The following is an 18,090-nucleotide window of genomic DNA, read 5'->3' as shown; positions in this document are numbered from 1 at the left end:
AATGCTACACATACCTTGGTTTCTACTGGGATGGGTTCTGCATGATTTCCTGGAAGCTGCACGCAAGGCCAGCAGATGTTGCATATTTCCTATAGGAAATCCCTGTCTACCCTGTATTTCTCTATAATTTCTGTATTATGACAGCCATAATACGTCAAACATGATCTGAAGACTATTTCCCTCTAGGATGAGGTCTGGCAGCAGAAGTACCCTGTATTAAAGTCTATTGCATAAATAGGTTAATGATGACAACAGTAGCCCCTAACATTTCTTCTAAGTGTGTTTGTGGCTGTATTTCAAAGAGTGTTGGAATTGAGGTCAAAGGGGAGTACAGCACATACACGTGTTTTATACATTCTAAATCTCTACACCATGTTGAATTGTTTAATTAGCATATATTTCACTTACTTATGCCTTCATTAGCATACTCTGCAGCTTATCCTTGTTCTGAAGATGGACGTGATGTGCAGAGCTGTTTAACGAATACCACTTAGCATGCAAGGCATGCACACATGCTTGGAACTTGGTGTGAAGTGCAGGCATTTTTTAATCCGTGCCACTTAAGTTTTAATCTAGACTTTGACGCTAGGTCAAGGCTTGCTTTTATGGTTGCCAGTTTCTTATATCTGTATAGTACATTCTTAGGCTCTGCCAATACATGTGGCAACTTTTTATCTCTTCAGAAAATGTTTTACATTTTATATGTGCTGTATGCGTCTCACAATTTCAGCTCAAAATGTTTTACCCCCATTTGACCATATTAGTCACTTCCCCCATATTACATACCCACAGATTACATCTTTGTATTTCCAACCTCATATGCTGCTAGCACACTTTATCTGTCCATTATCATAACATTTTCACTTGTGTAAGTCTTTATTACAATATACGTGGAAGTATGGGAACATTTTTGTATGCTCCTGTATGGAAATCAGTCACAGCATATATGTCCTGTATCCCAATGTCACATTCCACTCCTGTCCTTCATCCGCTATTATTTGAAAATAATTTTTCTTGCCACAAACCAACACTGCATAAACTATTCACATGCACTTTTTGTCTTTTTTGGAACTGAATTGTTATACAACCACTTATAGTAGCTCTCATTTTGGCTAGCACAGATGTTTTCATTTTCTGTCTCACAAATGCCAGTTTCTACTTTTTCACTAGTTACTGTTGCTTATCATATATGCTGGGCTTTTGCCCACATCAGCTATACTCACTGCCATTTGATATTCATTTGCCCATGCATTCATTCATACATTTTGCAATTACCCACTTAAAGCAATTTAAGGTTTTCAGGGAAATAGAGCATTCAGTGCACGCAAGCTACAAAAATGTATTCCATATGGGGCATCAGCCCATGATAACTCAGGATACATTAATAAATTCATGGAGAGCCTAACTGTCATTCAGGGCAACCTTTTTCTCATTGCAGCTGTTGATTAACTCATTAATACATATATGGTGTGAAATGTCACTGTATTGCAACCTATACACATCATGCATTCCAGAACATTTTCTGAAAAATAAACTTAAAAAAGTATAAGATAAACAGATGTAAATATTTTGTGAATAATAAAAGCTATTAAAATTGTGCAAATTTCAATGTTATCAGTAGGAAGTATTCTTTACAGTGATACTATTATATTCGTAGACTTTTCCATGCATGCTGTAATATAATTTGGGATTTGTGAGCATTATAATATTTTTTCTAGACTTTCAATAACAAGTTTTTATATCTTGGAAATTATACAACTTACATGTATATTCTTAGGGTTTATATCACATAATCGAAGTTTAATAACTTCAAACACGGAATGTTTGAACCATCCTGTTCAAAGTTAAAAAATTTTGTCTATGGATAAAAAACAAATAAAGAAAAGAAAACAAAATAAACTGTTGTAAGCAGGGGGGCAAGCCCCCCTGCACCCCACACACACCCCACTACTTAAATATACCAACTTTGAGATTGCACCATATTAAACAAAACGGAAACCTCCCCTTACGGAGATTTCCATTGAAATGCTTGAACTTCTACAAATTCAAACTTATGGTCTCAAACATATAAGGTTCAAACTTGCAGAAATTCGACTATCTGATAGGACCCCTATTCTTAGAACAGATAGATGGATAGATAGATAGATAGATAGATAGATAGATAGATAGATAGATAGATAGATAGATAGATAGATAGATAGGTGAACTTCCAATAATGTTTCAATTCTCTAAATCTGTTTTTAAGACTCACAAGAAATTGTATAAGCATTCAAGCATTTTAGTGTAGAATGAATTCTTAAACAGAAAGAAAACTTTTCTAATCAATTTCATTGGGTTGTTCTGCAGAAGTTAAGGCACTAAAACAATAATAAGCAAAAATGTCATTGTTTATCTTATCTAAGTCAACACACATTATTGCTTAGATTGTTTATAATAATGCTTAGTAATTTATTTTTTAATAAGGTGCCATAGACCAATAACAGATAGACAGGACCAAATTGTATAAATCAAATATTCATTGAGATTTCCACAAGCATGACCGGATGGAATACAATTAAGATAAAATAAAGCTCTATTAGCTGGTGTAAGATGAATGCGAAAGAAAATAATGAACTGGGTAAAATTGCTTAAGTGGGGTTGAGTTTAACACAACTTTCCAAATGATTATCCTTAATTCATTGTTGTTTAGGTGTGGTATAGATGTACAAAATGCGATAAGTGGAGAATTTGCTTTATGTAGTCTATGTTCAGGATTACATTATCAGATAAGGAAACTAATTTTAAGGGTAATATCATTTATTTTTGCTTAAGAAGATCTGAGTATTTGCCAAATTACTCTTTTGGACATCATCTTTATAACAGACCAGAGAAGATTAATGTTTTCAGTGTATTCTTTCATCAGATGATAATACTCAAGTGTTTCTAAATATGTGAGGTACATGCCTCATGCTGATATGTATGGATAATGCAATGTGCAGTCATAACGATTCACTGACAGTGACACTTAACTGGCTTCATTAGCATGCCTGCTATAAGAAGCTGTTGTTATTATGATATAATGAGAGTGTCAGTACCGTTTCATGCAATATTGTTTACAGGATACAACTTTAAAATAAGGAAAGTTCAGAAAAACCTCTGTATACATGAAATACTCCAGAGCTGTGGAATGAGTCCTACCTGACAAAGAGATTATCAAAAACAACTGTTCATGTGTTGGATTTCAGTGAGACTGACACAGATGGAGGGGTGCATTTCTGACTAGCAGGCCATGACACTGAGGTGATACAGTGTTGTCTGCCTGAGGCATTGGGGTTCAAACCATAGGCATAGGAAACCATGGGAAGGAAGTGATTCAAGGGTTGTGGAGTTCAAAGGCCTTATTTTGAGGACTATAGTACCAAAGTAAAGATGAAGACAAATGGGCCATCACCTTTGACCTCCATTCATGAGCATTGCCTTGAGATTCATCAGACTCAAAATAAGGAATGTCCCATCAGTGAACATATGCATAATCTCATAGTTTTACCCCTTCCACTTCAACAGAGTTTATCTTTCTCTAAGCCTAGAAGCCAACACAGTGGATACTGCCAAAAGTCACACGATGACAGATTACAATTGTCACTGAAGCATGTGATTCCTAAGTCCCATTATTTCCTAGGCACACAACTGCTATATTCACATCCCGTGATCCTACCCCCTGTTACTGTGTAGCTGCCATTTGTCACTAAGTCCTCCCACCTATACAGTAATGATGACTATACACTACCCACCTCTGTACTTAGGTAGATATATTTTGCACATCATGGCCAGTCTATGCACTGCCTTGTACAGCCTGGCTGTGCTACATCTTTCTTTTTCTCTGTTGTTTGTGTCATGGCCTATAGATGTGAACCAGACAACTTCCTTCTGTCATTGCTGTAATGTGTGCTGCACCCACTTCACCCTTGACTACTGCACTGGTAATGAAGCTTCCTCCCCTGACTCTCCACCCAACACTTTTGCTGCTGCATGAAGTTCAATCAGTGCTTCAGTTGTTTGTGCAATTTCATTTTTCTAGTGTAGCACACACAACAAAGATCACACTGCATATGTCTGGACTGTACTGCAATACTATCCTGCAATGTCTACATATTAAATAAATTCCTTCAGTAATTAGAATACATGCTCTATTATGATTTATGCTTCTAGATGGGCTGTGTTATAGGCCATTTTCTAAATGGTCTGAGGGTTGCATATCAGTGACATCAGGGTTCTAGTGCATATCTACCATTAACTGCACCGTGCAACACGCAACATGTTAAATGTGGACTGTTTCCTGCTTGCATGGTACGTAGACCTGTCTAACTAGCATGTAGATGAACTTACCAAAAAGGTGACTATGTGGAGAGTCCCTTCACAGGAATTAATGGTATGGGTCAGAAGTGTGCCAGATCTGTGAATCAGGTGAAAACCTGGGTGGGGCATGGATACATTGCAAATAATAATGTAAGCATTAAAGACCATCTGGCAATTCAGAGGGTGGAAGCACTACCTACTGATGTATTACATGCCCGGTAGAATAGGTGGGGACATAAAGAAACATGCCTGTAATAAGTTCATAAGTTCATTTGTTATTACCTAGGCATGTGGTTCACCTTGTCATTGAGGAGTCTATCCTATTTTTCAACTGCTGCAGAGCACTACCTGGTTAAGTGACTTGCTCAAAGTAATGCTGCAGGCAAATGGAATTTGAGGGAAACAGTCCCTAAACTACAAGAAACAGCTTGTTAACATCTCATAACCTTAATTCTGTTTATCTACTACAGCATTGAAACCATAGCTCCCATGACCTCAGGGAAAAGACTTAAGTCATAAAAGCCCCACATAATGTTATTCCTCTTCTCTGTTATCCTGGGGAAGCAAACATGGTCCTCCATGTTTTGTATCATAATACTGAAGAACTGCTTTGGTGTTTCTGAGGCTGATTTTTGTAATATTCCTAACATGTCTCCTGTAGAGCATTGGAAAGTCCCTGTAGCTAAGATGGTTAGAGCTATACATATCTTTTAACAAGCATGCTATCTCTGCTCTTTAATTCCATTTTTGACAACATAGTTTGACTAGGCCTCTTACACTATTCCTGCCCATTCAGAAATGGTCCCCAGTGTGTTGGTGTGTGAACTGGAGTTATTTCAGGTGCTATCTGCACCTCCTGCAATGGTGTGGAGGACTATTATGGGTGACATCATTGGCATTAGCTTTGACAGTGACTTCCAACATGTGCTGCTGTTCTGCTGTTACTGCTGCTATTCCTAAAATAGCTTCTGCTGCACACCATGTATTGTGGCATTCAAAACAGGTATGTACCACCATGCAGCATGGTCATTTTATATCTGGGAATTGCTCTGCCATTTTGGGTTCCTTCATTTCCACAACATATGTGCCTCATTTGTACTTGATTCCTCATTTTCCTCATTTCAGTGTCATTATGCACTTATTAGTATGTGCTCCACAGTACGTCCTTTTGTCCATTGCGCAGCCATGCTGTCTATGTCTTTAAATTACCCACATCCTGCATATCACTGCTACAAATGTTAACATGTTCATTTGAATGCTCTAATAATCTCTGAATCCCAGCCAGTCTCAACTAATGCCTTTATACCAGTACAGTATCAATTACCGAAGAACGTATTTTGTCAAACAAAACCTAGGTGTTGCCATTGATAAATGTCTCTGCTTGAGGTCTCTTCACTTCTTGCTTGTATTGATATATGTCTCCTCACCTAGTAGGTAATTAATGTTAAGTGTTTCTTAAAACAATCTAACTAGGAAATACATTTAATGCAGAACCATTCTTCCCAGATGCCAGGAGAATTGTTTCAGAGCTGCAAAGAGTGAAAGGAAATTAGTCATATTGGTATTCAAGCATATCTGTTCTAATGTATGAGATAAGGATTCTTAACAGACATTGTAAAAGTTAAGTGTTATTGCATATCACAGTAAATTTGTCATAATCACCCCACCTTTAGATCATTGTGCTGTACTTGCTGATAGGATATATGAAGTTAACACCCTTAGAATCTTTAACAGCCGCAGACTATTTTGAACGAGTTGCTATTGGTCTAGAGGCAAAATGACATTTTTAAGGGGTCCTACGGCATTTGTATGAATGCTATCTTTAAATGAAACTACAGTAAATAAGAATTTATTATAGCATTTATATATAAGGACTCAGTATTCTTTCTGTACTGTGATTCCTTTAATGCTTTGTTAACAGACAACACCTCAGTATTAGTAAAGTTTGCTTTTTGCGCTAAAGTGCAAGTAAAACTTTAAGAATGTTTCTTTCTTTATTTATTTATTTATTTATTATCTGTTTGTTTATTTATTTATTGGTTGTTGACCAAGTTAGTTCCACTCGGCTTGTGCTTCTTGTCAGTGGAGAGCTGAGATGGTATTTCTCCTACTTGGAAACCTTTGTCCAGGGCATTGTAGAACTCCTCCTATTATTTTTAATAGGTAAAATGGGATCTTTTACATCCCCCTGAACTGCCACCAGCTCAAGCAGATAGGACCTAGTTTAACTTTTCATCTGATGGATGAGGCATTAATAGCAAGTAAAAAATACAAATGATTTGATATCTAGATAATACAATTAAAAATAGATTGCTCTTACCTCAGTGCACCTGAATTCCAAACCCTTCCTTACAAATTGGCTTCTGATTAAGAAAACCAATCCTTGATGGTAATTAGGAACAGTGATGGTACAAAGAGCTCCCTTTGCTATTGCCTCTGTCCAATCGAAAAGGGGAAACAGACAAAAGTTGTATTGCAAACAGAAGCTGCAGGTCATTAATGCAGGGCTCTAATCCCATGAATATATTTTTCTCAATTCATCCAATGACATTCCAAAGGATAAATGATTTAGCAGAATCAAAGGCATTTTCAGATTCTATTTAGTGGCTATGCTAACACATTTATTATGAGCAAAAAAATCTAGAAATAGTTCAAAAGGGCCCTATCAATGTCAATTCTTGATATGCCTCCTACTGAACTCATTTGTTTTTATGAATTTAATAAAGAATTTTACACTGTGTATCGACTGCAAGAATTTTAGCATAGTTTTGTAGCTGAAGATATTAACGGAATGGGACTGTATTAAGGTAAATATACTGGAAACAAGTCTATTTAGAAAGGAGAATTGTAGTTGATTGAGTACTAGGAGCATGCACTGAACCATTTTAAAATGGAGCCTAAAATAATATGTCATTAAGGAACCCTATGTGACATAAAAATCACTGGAGCTTGAACACAGGCTTGCTTAACTGTTTTTCACTTCAACAGATTCATACATTTCATTTATTCTCTGAAGCTTTAGGGTCTGAAATTGGATTTTATTTAAATGGTCTTTGATATTGTCAAGAATAAGAGCGGAAACATGCATATAAACTTTGATAAAGGATTTCCTGAGGGAATTGATACCTTGCTGATGTTTTTTTTCGACCATATAAATCTTTTAGCACACAAAAATACCTTTATTCTTTATATACTTCACATCTGTAAGCTCTTTGAGATCGCTCTTAAAGTATTCTTTTTACTGATATTCCCCTTTAAGTTATGTGCTGATAGATATGGAGTATAGAGTTTTAATGATAATCAGTAAGTTACAGTAATTTACATGTCATGCAGAACACCCTTGTTTCTAGATCTTTGAGATACAATATACATTTTGATGACGTTACACCATATTGTCTTCCTGTTTTATTCACTAAGACTCTTTATGTTATGTGGAATTAGAAGTGAAGAAATATTTGTCAGAAATATAGAAATACATCTCTAGGAATTAAGAAATATATTTGCTTTCACAAGTGCATGTGTTAAGAAGTACATAAATATATGTTACCATGGAAAAATGCTTCAGCTTTACCCACTGGTAAATCACTTGGTAGAAAGATATCTAAAATAAAAAAATGAGAGCTTGACTTTAGAAATTCAATTTATTTAACAAAAAATATGACATGAGCAGTATGCAACATTTGAGAATGTAACTTCAGATGGAGAATTAAAGAATTTACTTATTTAACTTACTGGGAAGAAGAAGAAAAGTAAAAGTATTTAAGTTAAGGAATTATTGTGAATGTAGAAAAATTTACTATGTATCTGTTATCTGATCTTTACTAGAATAGAAGGACCTGCTGAGACTATAAATAATTTTGTTGCTGACCTAAAGAATACAGTCAAAAATTTGCAAATTTCATATGATTCATTTTTCAGGTAGCTCGTAGTCAGTGTGTGAAAAATGCTGAAATAATGACAGGATATTAAAGGAAACAGACTTGAATTTAGAGTGGATGAAACTGAGGTCACTGAAGACTGGAATCCCTGAAATGCATTTGCCAAAATAAAAAAAAAAATGCTAAAAACATTGCAAATATTGTTTTGTTAAATGTGGGAAAGAGGGTTGCATTGCTACATTATGTAATATCAATGTTAATTCTGATATGGTTGGGAGGGTGGTCTAATGGTTAAGGTGTTTGCCTGACAAACACAAGGTGCAGGGTTTGAGTCTCACAAGGGATAATTGGCTAGGCTTAAAATGGCTCACAAGGGCAGTTAGCTTAGTACGAACCTGTGAACCTATGATATGAATATTAAGCACAATGAAACACCTGTAAAATATATAGAACCTACGTGATGTTATGAAACCACTCCTAAAATAGATAGAAATGCATTATGTTACAATGAAGTTTCCAAATTAAGTATGTTATACTAGTGTCCATACGATAAGGCGGTGGTGGTGCAGCAGTTAGCGTTTTCACCTCACAGCAAGAGGTTCTCCGGTTCAATTCTCAGCTGGAGAGCCTTCTGTGTGGATTCTGCATGTCCTCCCCATGGTTGAGTGATGTTTAAAGACGTGCAGATAGGTGTGTGCATGAATGGGTGTGCCTTCGTTGAAGGTTGGGTGTCGGGATGGCACAGCGGCACTGTAAAAATCTACTGCCAATCATAAGCATACCGGCATTCTGCTGTGGTGACCCCTAACCGGGAAAAGCCAAAAGACATTACTATGCTAGTGTCCATAAGGAATTTGCAGGGGCTGACAGATTATGATAGTATGATCACTGCTGTAAAGAAGTTGTATCTTCATAAGAAAACACAGTCTGTCGAAAAGGCTGTTGTAACAGTATGTATCCATGGAAACAAAAAAAATATACCCATTGCCCAAGTGGAAATCCAAACTGAGTTTGGAAGGATATTACAGCTGTTACAGTTGCACCATGTTTAACTTATGATATGGTAATCTGGACAATTTCCAAATTTTAAAGAGCTTTGAAAACAGTCATAAAGGTATAGTGCTTTTGACAAACTCAACCCACAACTTAAATGGGTGGACCTCAGGATAAAGAACGCATAGTCCTATCTGTGCCTTCCCTTTAAAAAAGAAAAGACAGAACTATCAACAGTTGTAAATTTGAACCCATGAGACCTTTTTAGAAGGATAGAACAAGTCATTGTTTCACTGAGTATTGGTATTAACTACCTTTCCTTGGGGAAGAATGGGACAGTGAAACCTACACAATTGTGCTAGCAGGGGTACAGGCAAAACCCTCCACCTTATAAGAAGCTACTAGAGAAGAAACACTTGACCCATATAACCTTCAGATGCATCACTTCTTCTAATGCCTACTAGAAAGATACAACTTTGAGAACAGATAGAAAAACATAACCAAGGTGATAGCAGAAGATTCTGTCAGATGTTCATACTACCTTTCCCTACTTTGAATTATAGAATGATTTGCTATGTAGGTTGAATAAAGAGAAAAAAAGGAGTAGTACATCAGCTGCTGGTACCCATACATTTCAGGAACTCAGTAATAAATGGAGCATACATCTGTGTACTTGGGAGAAACCTATGTATGGACAACACCAAGGCTACAGTTTTAGCTAGATTCTGCTGGCCAGTCATAACATGAGAAAATGGAAATTTTAGGGCAGGATGTCCCGAGTGGCAGGCAACAGCCCAAACTCCTAGTTTTAAAAATCCATTCATATAATTTTGAACAGATTGCCATAGGTATCATTGGACCACTGATTAAGCCCAGTAATGGATTCCAATATATACTAGTAATTCCAGACTATGTCACTAAATATCAAGAAGCAATAACACTCTAAGAAGCCGAAGTCAAAGCTATAGCCAGAGAGCTACTTCCATTTTTCCCTGGCTTGGGAATAACAAAAGAAATATTGATTGGAGAACACCATTTATGTCCAAAAAATATGCATCATCTAAGTAAATGTTTTAAATTAAAGCAGATCATGACTTCAGTGTATCATCCCCAGAGTGATGACCCACTGTAGTTTTCAACAGGACATTAAAGTCCATGCTAAGGAAAGTCATTGAGAACTATGGGAAGAACTGAGATATGATGGTATCTCATCTCCTCTTTAACATCTGAGAAATGCCACAGGCATCAATAGAATTTAGTCCTTTAGAACTTCTGTATGGCTGACACCTCTGGGGTTTGTTAGACATTACTCAGAAATACAGAGTAAGAGAAAAAATACATTTAAAAGCAGATGGAAGTATTGTACTAGCATACAGGATAGATTAAAATAAGTACTGACCAGATTCTAAGAGTACATAAAAAGGGTAGAAGGTACCCAATATGGAGAATACAAGAGAAATGCAATAATTAGTAAATTCCAGGTTGGGAACAAACAATTAGTTTTAGTTTTCATTGGAAGAACAAAGTGGCATGGACCTGTTTTGGTCATACAGAAACAAAGTACAAATAAAGTTAGTCAGACAGGAAAGAGACACTTAAATGAATATAGTATGTGAATCAGTTGTAGCCTTGTAGAGAGGTACAGATCACTGTGTTAATTCTAGCAACCAAAGTCAGGGAATCGGTTAAGGACAAGCCCAACAAAACTGCTGGAAAATCCCCATACTCCTATTTTACTGCTCAAGCTTGGAACAAACTTCCCACAGACATTATACCGAACACCATCTTCCTTTCAGTTAAAAACCCTTTATGGGCATACTTAAGTAAAGAATGGATCTGTTCCTGCTCTAACCCTACTTGACACTATATCCTTGTAGGATCATAGAATCATAGGAGATTACTAGGTTATCAACCTGGAGGTCATTTCAACCCTAGCCATTTCATCCCAATGTAATGCCACAGAAATGTTAGTTAATATCCAAGATTGCATTTATTAATGACCGCTTATGTCAAGGAGGGTTGTGGGTGCTATTCCTGTTAAGAACGTATGATGCCTCATTCACTCGTCCAGGTACCTTTTGAACAATGTTATAGAGGTGTTCTGTTTCACATGCATAGGTAGCCTATTCTAAAGACATGCAGTCACTGAGAGATAACTCTGTCCCTCCAGCATGTCCTATTTAAGTCTCAGGCCATATTTAGGTCCCTGGAATAGGTGGCCCTAGTCCTGTTTGATTTATGGATATGCAGTAAGTTCATTAGTTTTGGGTCTGAGATTGCTCTGTAAGCAAGGCATAAGCCTCCCCTAAAAGGTCTATATGATAGAGAGTAAAGTGACAGAGACTTTAGGCAGTCTGTGTATGGTACATGCTGGAGTCCCTTGATCTTTTTTGTTAGAAACCTCTGACTCTTCTCCAATTGCTGCAGGTGCTTTGTACAGTGCATGTCAAATGAGTCATTATACTCAATTATGGGTTGGATTAGTGCTGGGTATAGAGGGGTTATAACCTCTTTTGCTCTCGAGCTGATGTCTTTACTAATCAAGTGTGATATGTAGAATGTTTTCCTTACTACAGTAGACACATGGTGGTCGAAGTTAAGGTCGAGGTCAACTTGTGAACCCAAGTTCCTTACTACTCCATGGGTACTTAGGTTATTGTTGTTGATTTGATAGGTCTATATTATAACATCGAATTTTATAAAGTTCGAATGTTATAATATCGAACCAGTAATGTCGAACACTGAAAACAGTGAAGGTGCAGGACACTGAATTCTTTCCCATGGAAAGAATTTGGTGGGCCGTTGCTGTGGCTTCGCTGTTTTCAGCGTTTGATATGTTGGAACATTACAGGTCGGGTTCAGGTAAGTGTGCAATTGTGTGTAGGTTAGGGTTAGGGGGCGGGTTAGGTGAGTTAGGGTTAGGGACCGGGTCAGGTAAGTGTGCGGTTGTTTGTAGGTTAGGGTTAGGGGGCAGGTTAGGTGAGTTAGGGTTAGGGCATGGGTCAGGTAAGTGTGCGGTTTTGTGTAGGTTAGGGTTAGGGGGCGGGTTAGGTGAGTTAGGGTTAGGGCGTGGGTGAGGTGAGTGTGCGATAGTGACGGACCTTAGTATTAGGGTTGGGTTAAGGTAAGGGGATAGCTAGTAGTGTATGTATGAGCATTTCTCCCCGGGCCTCCGCTGAAAACAGGCTCTGTGGAACCTAGTCGGACATTCTAAATAAAATGTAAAGTTTAGTTTAGGTTTAGGTGTAGGATTTTAAGTGTATGTGTGTGGATTACTGTTTTTTGTGTGTGTTTGTGTTGCGTGTATGTTTCTCGGAATAGCGATTTTTTTTCCCTGGGAAAAAATTCGCTATTCTGTTCAATGTTTTCAGATTTCGGTGTTTAGGGTTCAATATTATAACATTCGATGTTTACGAACTTCGATGTTATAATATAGACCTGATTTGATAGTGTGAGGGGACATTGTTTGCGATGAAGGGAATGATGATGCATTTCTTTGCATTCAGTTTGAGAACATGACTAAGACACCAGTCACTGGCCTGTGTAAGACCCTCCTGGAGAATACTGACATCATTTGAGGCTTCAAAAATTGCACCCAGTTTGCAGTCATCTGCAAACTTGGTCAGTCACAACCCCTTAGTTTTTACCTGAACTTCTGAGAAGTATATAGCAAACAATAGGGGTCCCAGTACTGACCTTTTCAGTTATCACTATACACAATATCCACATCTGCTTCCCTTGCCCCCCCCCCCCATTACCACCTTTTATTTCTCCATCTACTCTCTGTAATAGGCCTACATTTCCCTCTGATATCTTCATATCCCACTCCTTTCACACAGCAAACACTTTTTTTTAATCTCACTCTAAATCCTTCCTTTTGCTCTTATATTTCCTTCATCCCTTAGCCAGTTAACTCACTTGCTCTAAATAATTTGATCATTCTTACCCTGTTTTTCTCCACTCATTATTTCACAGTTTGTCACTACTCCTAACATATAACTATTGTCTTATAGTCTATTTTTCTCCTATAATAATGTATTATATTTATTGTAATAGTTTCCTACTTGTAACTTAATTTTTCTCATTTTGTTCTTGCCATTTTCATTTTATACTTTTATTGTCTTGACTTCTGTATTAATATTTCTTTTTATATGTATTCATATAAGGGGTGTCATCTTTTGGTGCTTTTCTCCCCGGGGCTCTGCTGAAAATGGGTTCCTGGACCCAGTCAGACTTTCATGGTGATTAAATGTCAGATAAATAAATACTTCTTTTTGGCATTTACTTCTCAGAAATCAAGGCCAATGTCAGTGTTCTCTGGCTTACCAAATTTGCAGATGATTATAAATTAGGAGCTGTCATTGAATCTGACATTGACACAAATGTTCTCCAGGAGGGGCTGACACAGACAAACAACTGGTGTCAGAGCCATGGACTGAAACTAAATACCAAGAAATGCATAATAGTATCCTTTGGGAAGTCATCCATCCCTGGTAACTATCATATTAACAAACACCCCTTCGAGTTGACCCAGTAGTCAGGGACTTAGGGACACACATAGATAATAATTTAGCCTTTGATCGTCACGTGTCTACAGTGGTGAGGAAATCATTCTATGTTGCGCAACTTATAAAGAAAGGTATGGCATCTAAGTCCAAGGAAGTTATTGTTCCACTGTATTCAGCATTCATCAGACCTATCACTGAGTACAATGCCTCTTTTGGTATGTACCTAACCAGGCATGTCCAACAACTGGAACGTCCACAGAGGTTCCTCACTAAAAGAATACAGGGCATAAGTAATATGTCCTATACAGACTGGCTCAGTGCTCTATCCCTGTATTCTGTCTCCTACAGGCTTTTGAGGGGAGATCTATGCCTGGCATACAGGGCATTGTCAGGCCCCACACTGATGGATCTCTTACATATCCACAAAACAAACAATTCCAGAATTACTCATTCTAAAGACTTAAACCCTGCCTGTGATATAAATAGGACCTGCTGGAGAGATAGGTATGTATCCCAGAGACTACCCTGTCTATGGAACAGGCTCCCCATCCATGTGAAGCAGCGTTCCTCCCTAACTCAATTCAAGTGGAACTTGGACAATTGGTTGGGAAACTGGAAATTCATCCCAGGTTTGGCACCTATGTCTCTGATACAAACAGGTAACATGTAAATGGTTCATCTCCCAGCCCGTGCTTACACTTATCAAGGGTATCAGAACTCATCAGAGATTTGGGATGCATGGCTAGGCTTAAAAAGGCCCTTGTGGTCATTAGCCTAGTAAATACCTCTGAACCTATGAACTTATGAACCTATAATTAAAGTCCTAGAAGAAGGACAGTTCCTATGCATGTAAGGTGGGTAGTCTCAGAACTGCCATGTGAAACTAACTTAAACATCTCAGTGAAACCAACCCAGGGAATAAACCTTAAAGTAAAGCCATCCCAGAGTGAAACAGTTTGTGAGTAGCAAAAAAAGATGCTCTAAATGGACATTATTGAAACATCAGCTATCAAATGTACTATCCCTACAGCTTTTCTTTCAAAACCAAATGAATCCAGGCTGGATGATTTCAGAAATCTCAAAAGTATTTTTAAGTTTAATAGTTATCCTGCATCTAAACAAGATAAAGTGATCAAATGACTAGGGAAGGCTAAGTTTTTAACTACCCTATATTTCATGAAATGTTACTGGCAGACTTCCCTGTCTGAGGAAGCTAAGGAAAATTGCCCTTTGGACCCCCTGATGGAATATTCTGATATAAGGAACTTATTTCAGACCTTCATACCTGGACCATCTTCCAATGGTTAAAGTAGAGGATTGTTAAACCTCACACAATTTATTTATTTTTATTTATTTTTTTATTTTACATTTGTTAGCTGGGAAAGTCCGACTGGATACATGTCCATTTTCAGTGGCGGCCCGGGGAGAAAAGCTCCACATTGCAATTGAGTGACACATCAAGTTGTGGTTACATAGAAGTCTAAACATTTAACAAATCAGTGACAAATTATAGTCAAGGTTACATTTAAATCAAGCAAACATTGTTGGTTTATGGTATATACAGAGATAACATTTTACATATATGACGTGTGTAAAAGAAAGAAAAGTATTTCCAAGCACAAAATGCACTGTTGCATATTTTCATGATATAACCATATAGTCTAAAACCTGCAATGAACTTCCTTAAACAGGCAGGTCTCATGGTGAAAGTCACTAAAAGCTAACAATATGATAGAAGTGAGATATCTGAGCTACATAATAGGGGGCAGATTATCATATCCCCGAAAGAGATAGTAGAAGCAGTAAGGGACTGTCCAATGCTTCAAAAAAGAAGTAGGTTAGGGCCTTTTTTGGCTTTGCTATATATTATAGAAAATTATTTCCACATTTTTATCACCACTGAATGCCCTCTGAATAACCTGGGTAGGGGAAGAATGTACACAATGTTTCCAGCACCCACTTTGTAGTGCCAAATAATGCTTTTTTATCTCAAATTTTTTTCATTTTTCAAATACAGTTGAATAAATTCCATAGTATTTGTATATAACATCTTAACTATGTACACTATTTACATCAGCCTGACACTATAACAGAACTCAATATATACAATTACTTTATAAGGTATAACAATCCAGTTATCAGAGTGTATCTGTTCAGTTATTGTAAAGTGTCAATCAATGATAAGACTTTTTTCTATGGATTGTTAATAAATGGCTTAGGATGAATCCTTAATTTTTTAATTTTGATTTCCAACAATGCTGTGGTCTTCAGTAGGCTGTAGAAGTCTTCTAAAGTTGGTATTGTGTTTGTATTCCATCTTCTTGTAATACATTTCCTTGAGATTGCAAGCATTGTCCATACTAGATACATATTTGACTCATTCAAATGAGGACCTTCGTACACATTTAATAATACTAGAGCTTTAGATAAGTTAAACGATTCATTAAATAAAGTTTGTAAAAGGTTTTTAATACCATTCCAAAATGGCTTACTTTTAACACAGTCGAAAACATGTGATTCCAATCTGCTTGTGTATTTGCTCACACCTCCAACATAATCTCTTTGTGGAAGAATTAATTTTAATAATTCTATGTAGAGTTAAGAATGCTCTGTGCAAACATTTCCAATTAAAAACTTTCCAGCATTGTGTAAAGGATGTATGTTTTATTGATAATAAAATATTTGATTTAATTTTTTCAGTTAGCTGTAATGAGTGTCCTTTTGTTTTATAATTCCAATATGAGGATTTGGGTGTTGTTTTATAATTTATCAATCTCTTATAAAATTTCAAAATACTATTTCCCATGTCATAATCATTATATATGATTTCATATAGGTATTTCATAAGTACAGGTATTTCTTTAAATAAAGAATTACCAATTATTCTGCATAAATCTTGCAAATATGTCAGAATGCTTTGCATAATTAGCCAATCTTGTTGTGGAATTTTGTATGTTGTTCCTATTGTTTGCATATCCAGAACTTTTAGTTCCTTGATACATTGAAACCAACAAACAAATCCTTTCTGTTCCCAGGAATTAATTATTTCTCTGTATATGTTATGTGGATAGCTCTTTGCAACTATGAATGGTGTTAAAAGATCAAACCAGATTTTTAAATCTATATTTTCATTAATAATTTTCCTAAATGAGTCAATGCAATAATTAATCATATGAGTTTTAGTGGGCTTAGTTCTGTTATATTGCATACTAATACATAATATGTGTCATGGCAAATTGTTTTCATCTGTTATTTGACATTTTTTTTTGTAAATCAAATTCATTTATTGATATTACAGTTAGTAATTCTTTCCAATTTGCAGAAAAATTTGGACTTATCCAATCTGAGATTGTTTTAGATATTGATGCTTTTATATATGTTTCTATATCAGGAATGTTTTATCCTCCCTGTTTCCATGATCCAATATGGGGGGGGGGATTCAGTAATCCTCTGTGTAAGACTAACTAAGTCTTACTCGGAGACTGCCGTCTAAGAGTATGACGTCAGCGTGTCATGCATATTCATGTGGGTGTGCTGACTCAACTGGAAGGCTAACACGGAGCATGTAAGACTGCAGAGGGCATGTCGGACTGCCGAGCAGTCCAAATATCCACGCCCCTGCAACTATATAAATATAAAAATGACAAGTGCAATGAGCGAGTCCACTGAAATGTACACATAGCAAACACTACACATCCCCACATACTAAACCCCTTTGTAATTGTAAAATGTAAACTTTTAAATTTTTTTTATAATTCCTGATATAGCTGCCCGTATTTGCGCGTGTTTGCGCGGGTGTGCCCATTGCTTAGCTACAGTTAGCAATTTCGACATCGAAGAGCATAATAAGAAGTGTTTATGCAAATTAGGCCAAATAGCAATAGCATAGTGGTAGAGTCTCCGCACAAAGAGGAGGCATTCCCGGTTCTAGTCTCACCACTTCCCTTTCTATTTTATGTTTTAAATTAGTATATAAAATAATTCCTGACATATATGAATGAAATTGTATTAAAAAGCATTGAAATGGCCTATTTATTAGTCAACAAACTGTATATATATATATATATATATATATATATATATATATATATATATATATATATATATAAATATAAGAAGGTGAGCAGCATTAAGGATATTGACATATAATTGCCCATAGCTAAGCAGCGTTGTACCCAGCGCAATATAGTTGCCCATAGCTAAGCAGCACTTTACCTAGCGCAATATAGTTGCCCATAGCTAAGCAGTGCTTTACCTAGCACAATAGATTTGGGCGGAGCTGTGCACTGCACTAACCAGCGCACCATCGGGCAATGACGGGCAACGTGGAGCAACGTAGAGCAAAGATGAGCAAAGTCGCCTAAACACAGCCACAC

Source organism: Protopterus annectens, chromosome 3.part0, assembly GCF_019279795.1.
Source record: "Protopterus annectens isolate FY-2018-M chromosome 3.part0, PAN1.0, whole genome shotgun sequence".
NCBI lineage: Eukaryota > Metazoa > Chordata > Ceratodontiformes > Protopteridae > Protopterus > Protopterus annectens.
Note: the sequence above shows the minus strand (reverse complement) of the source record.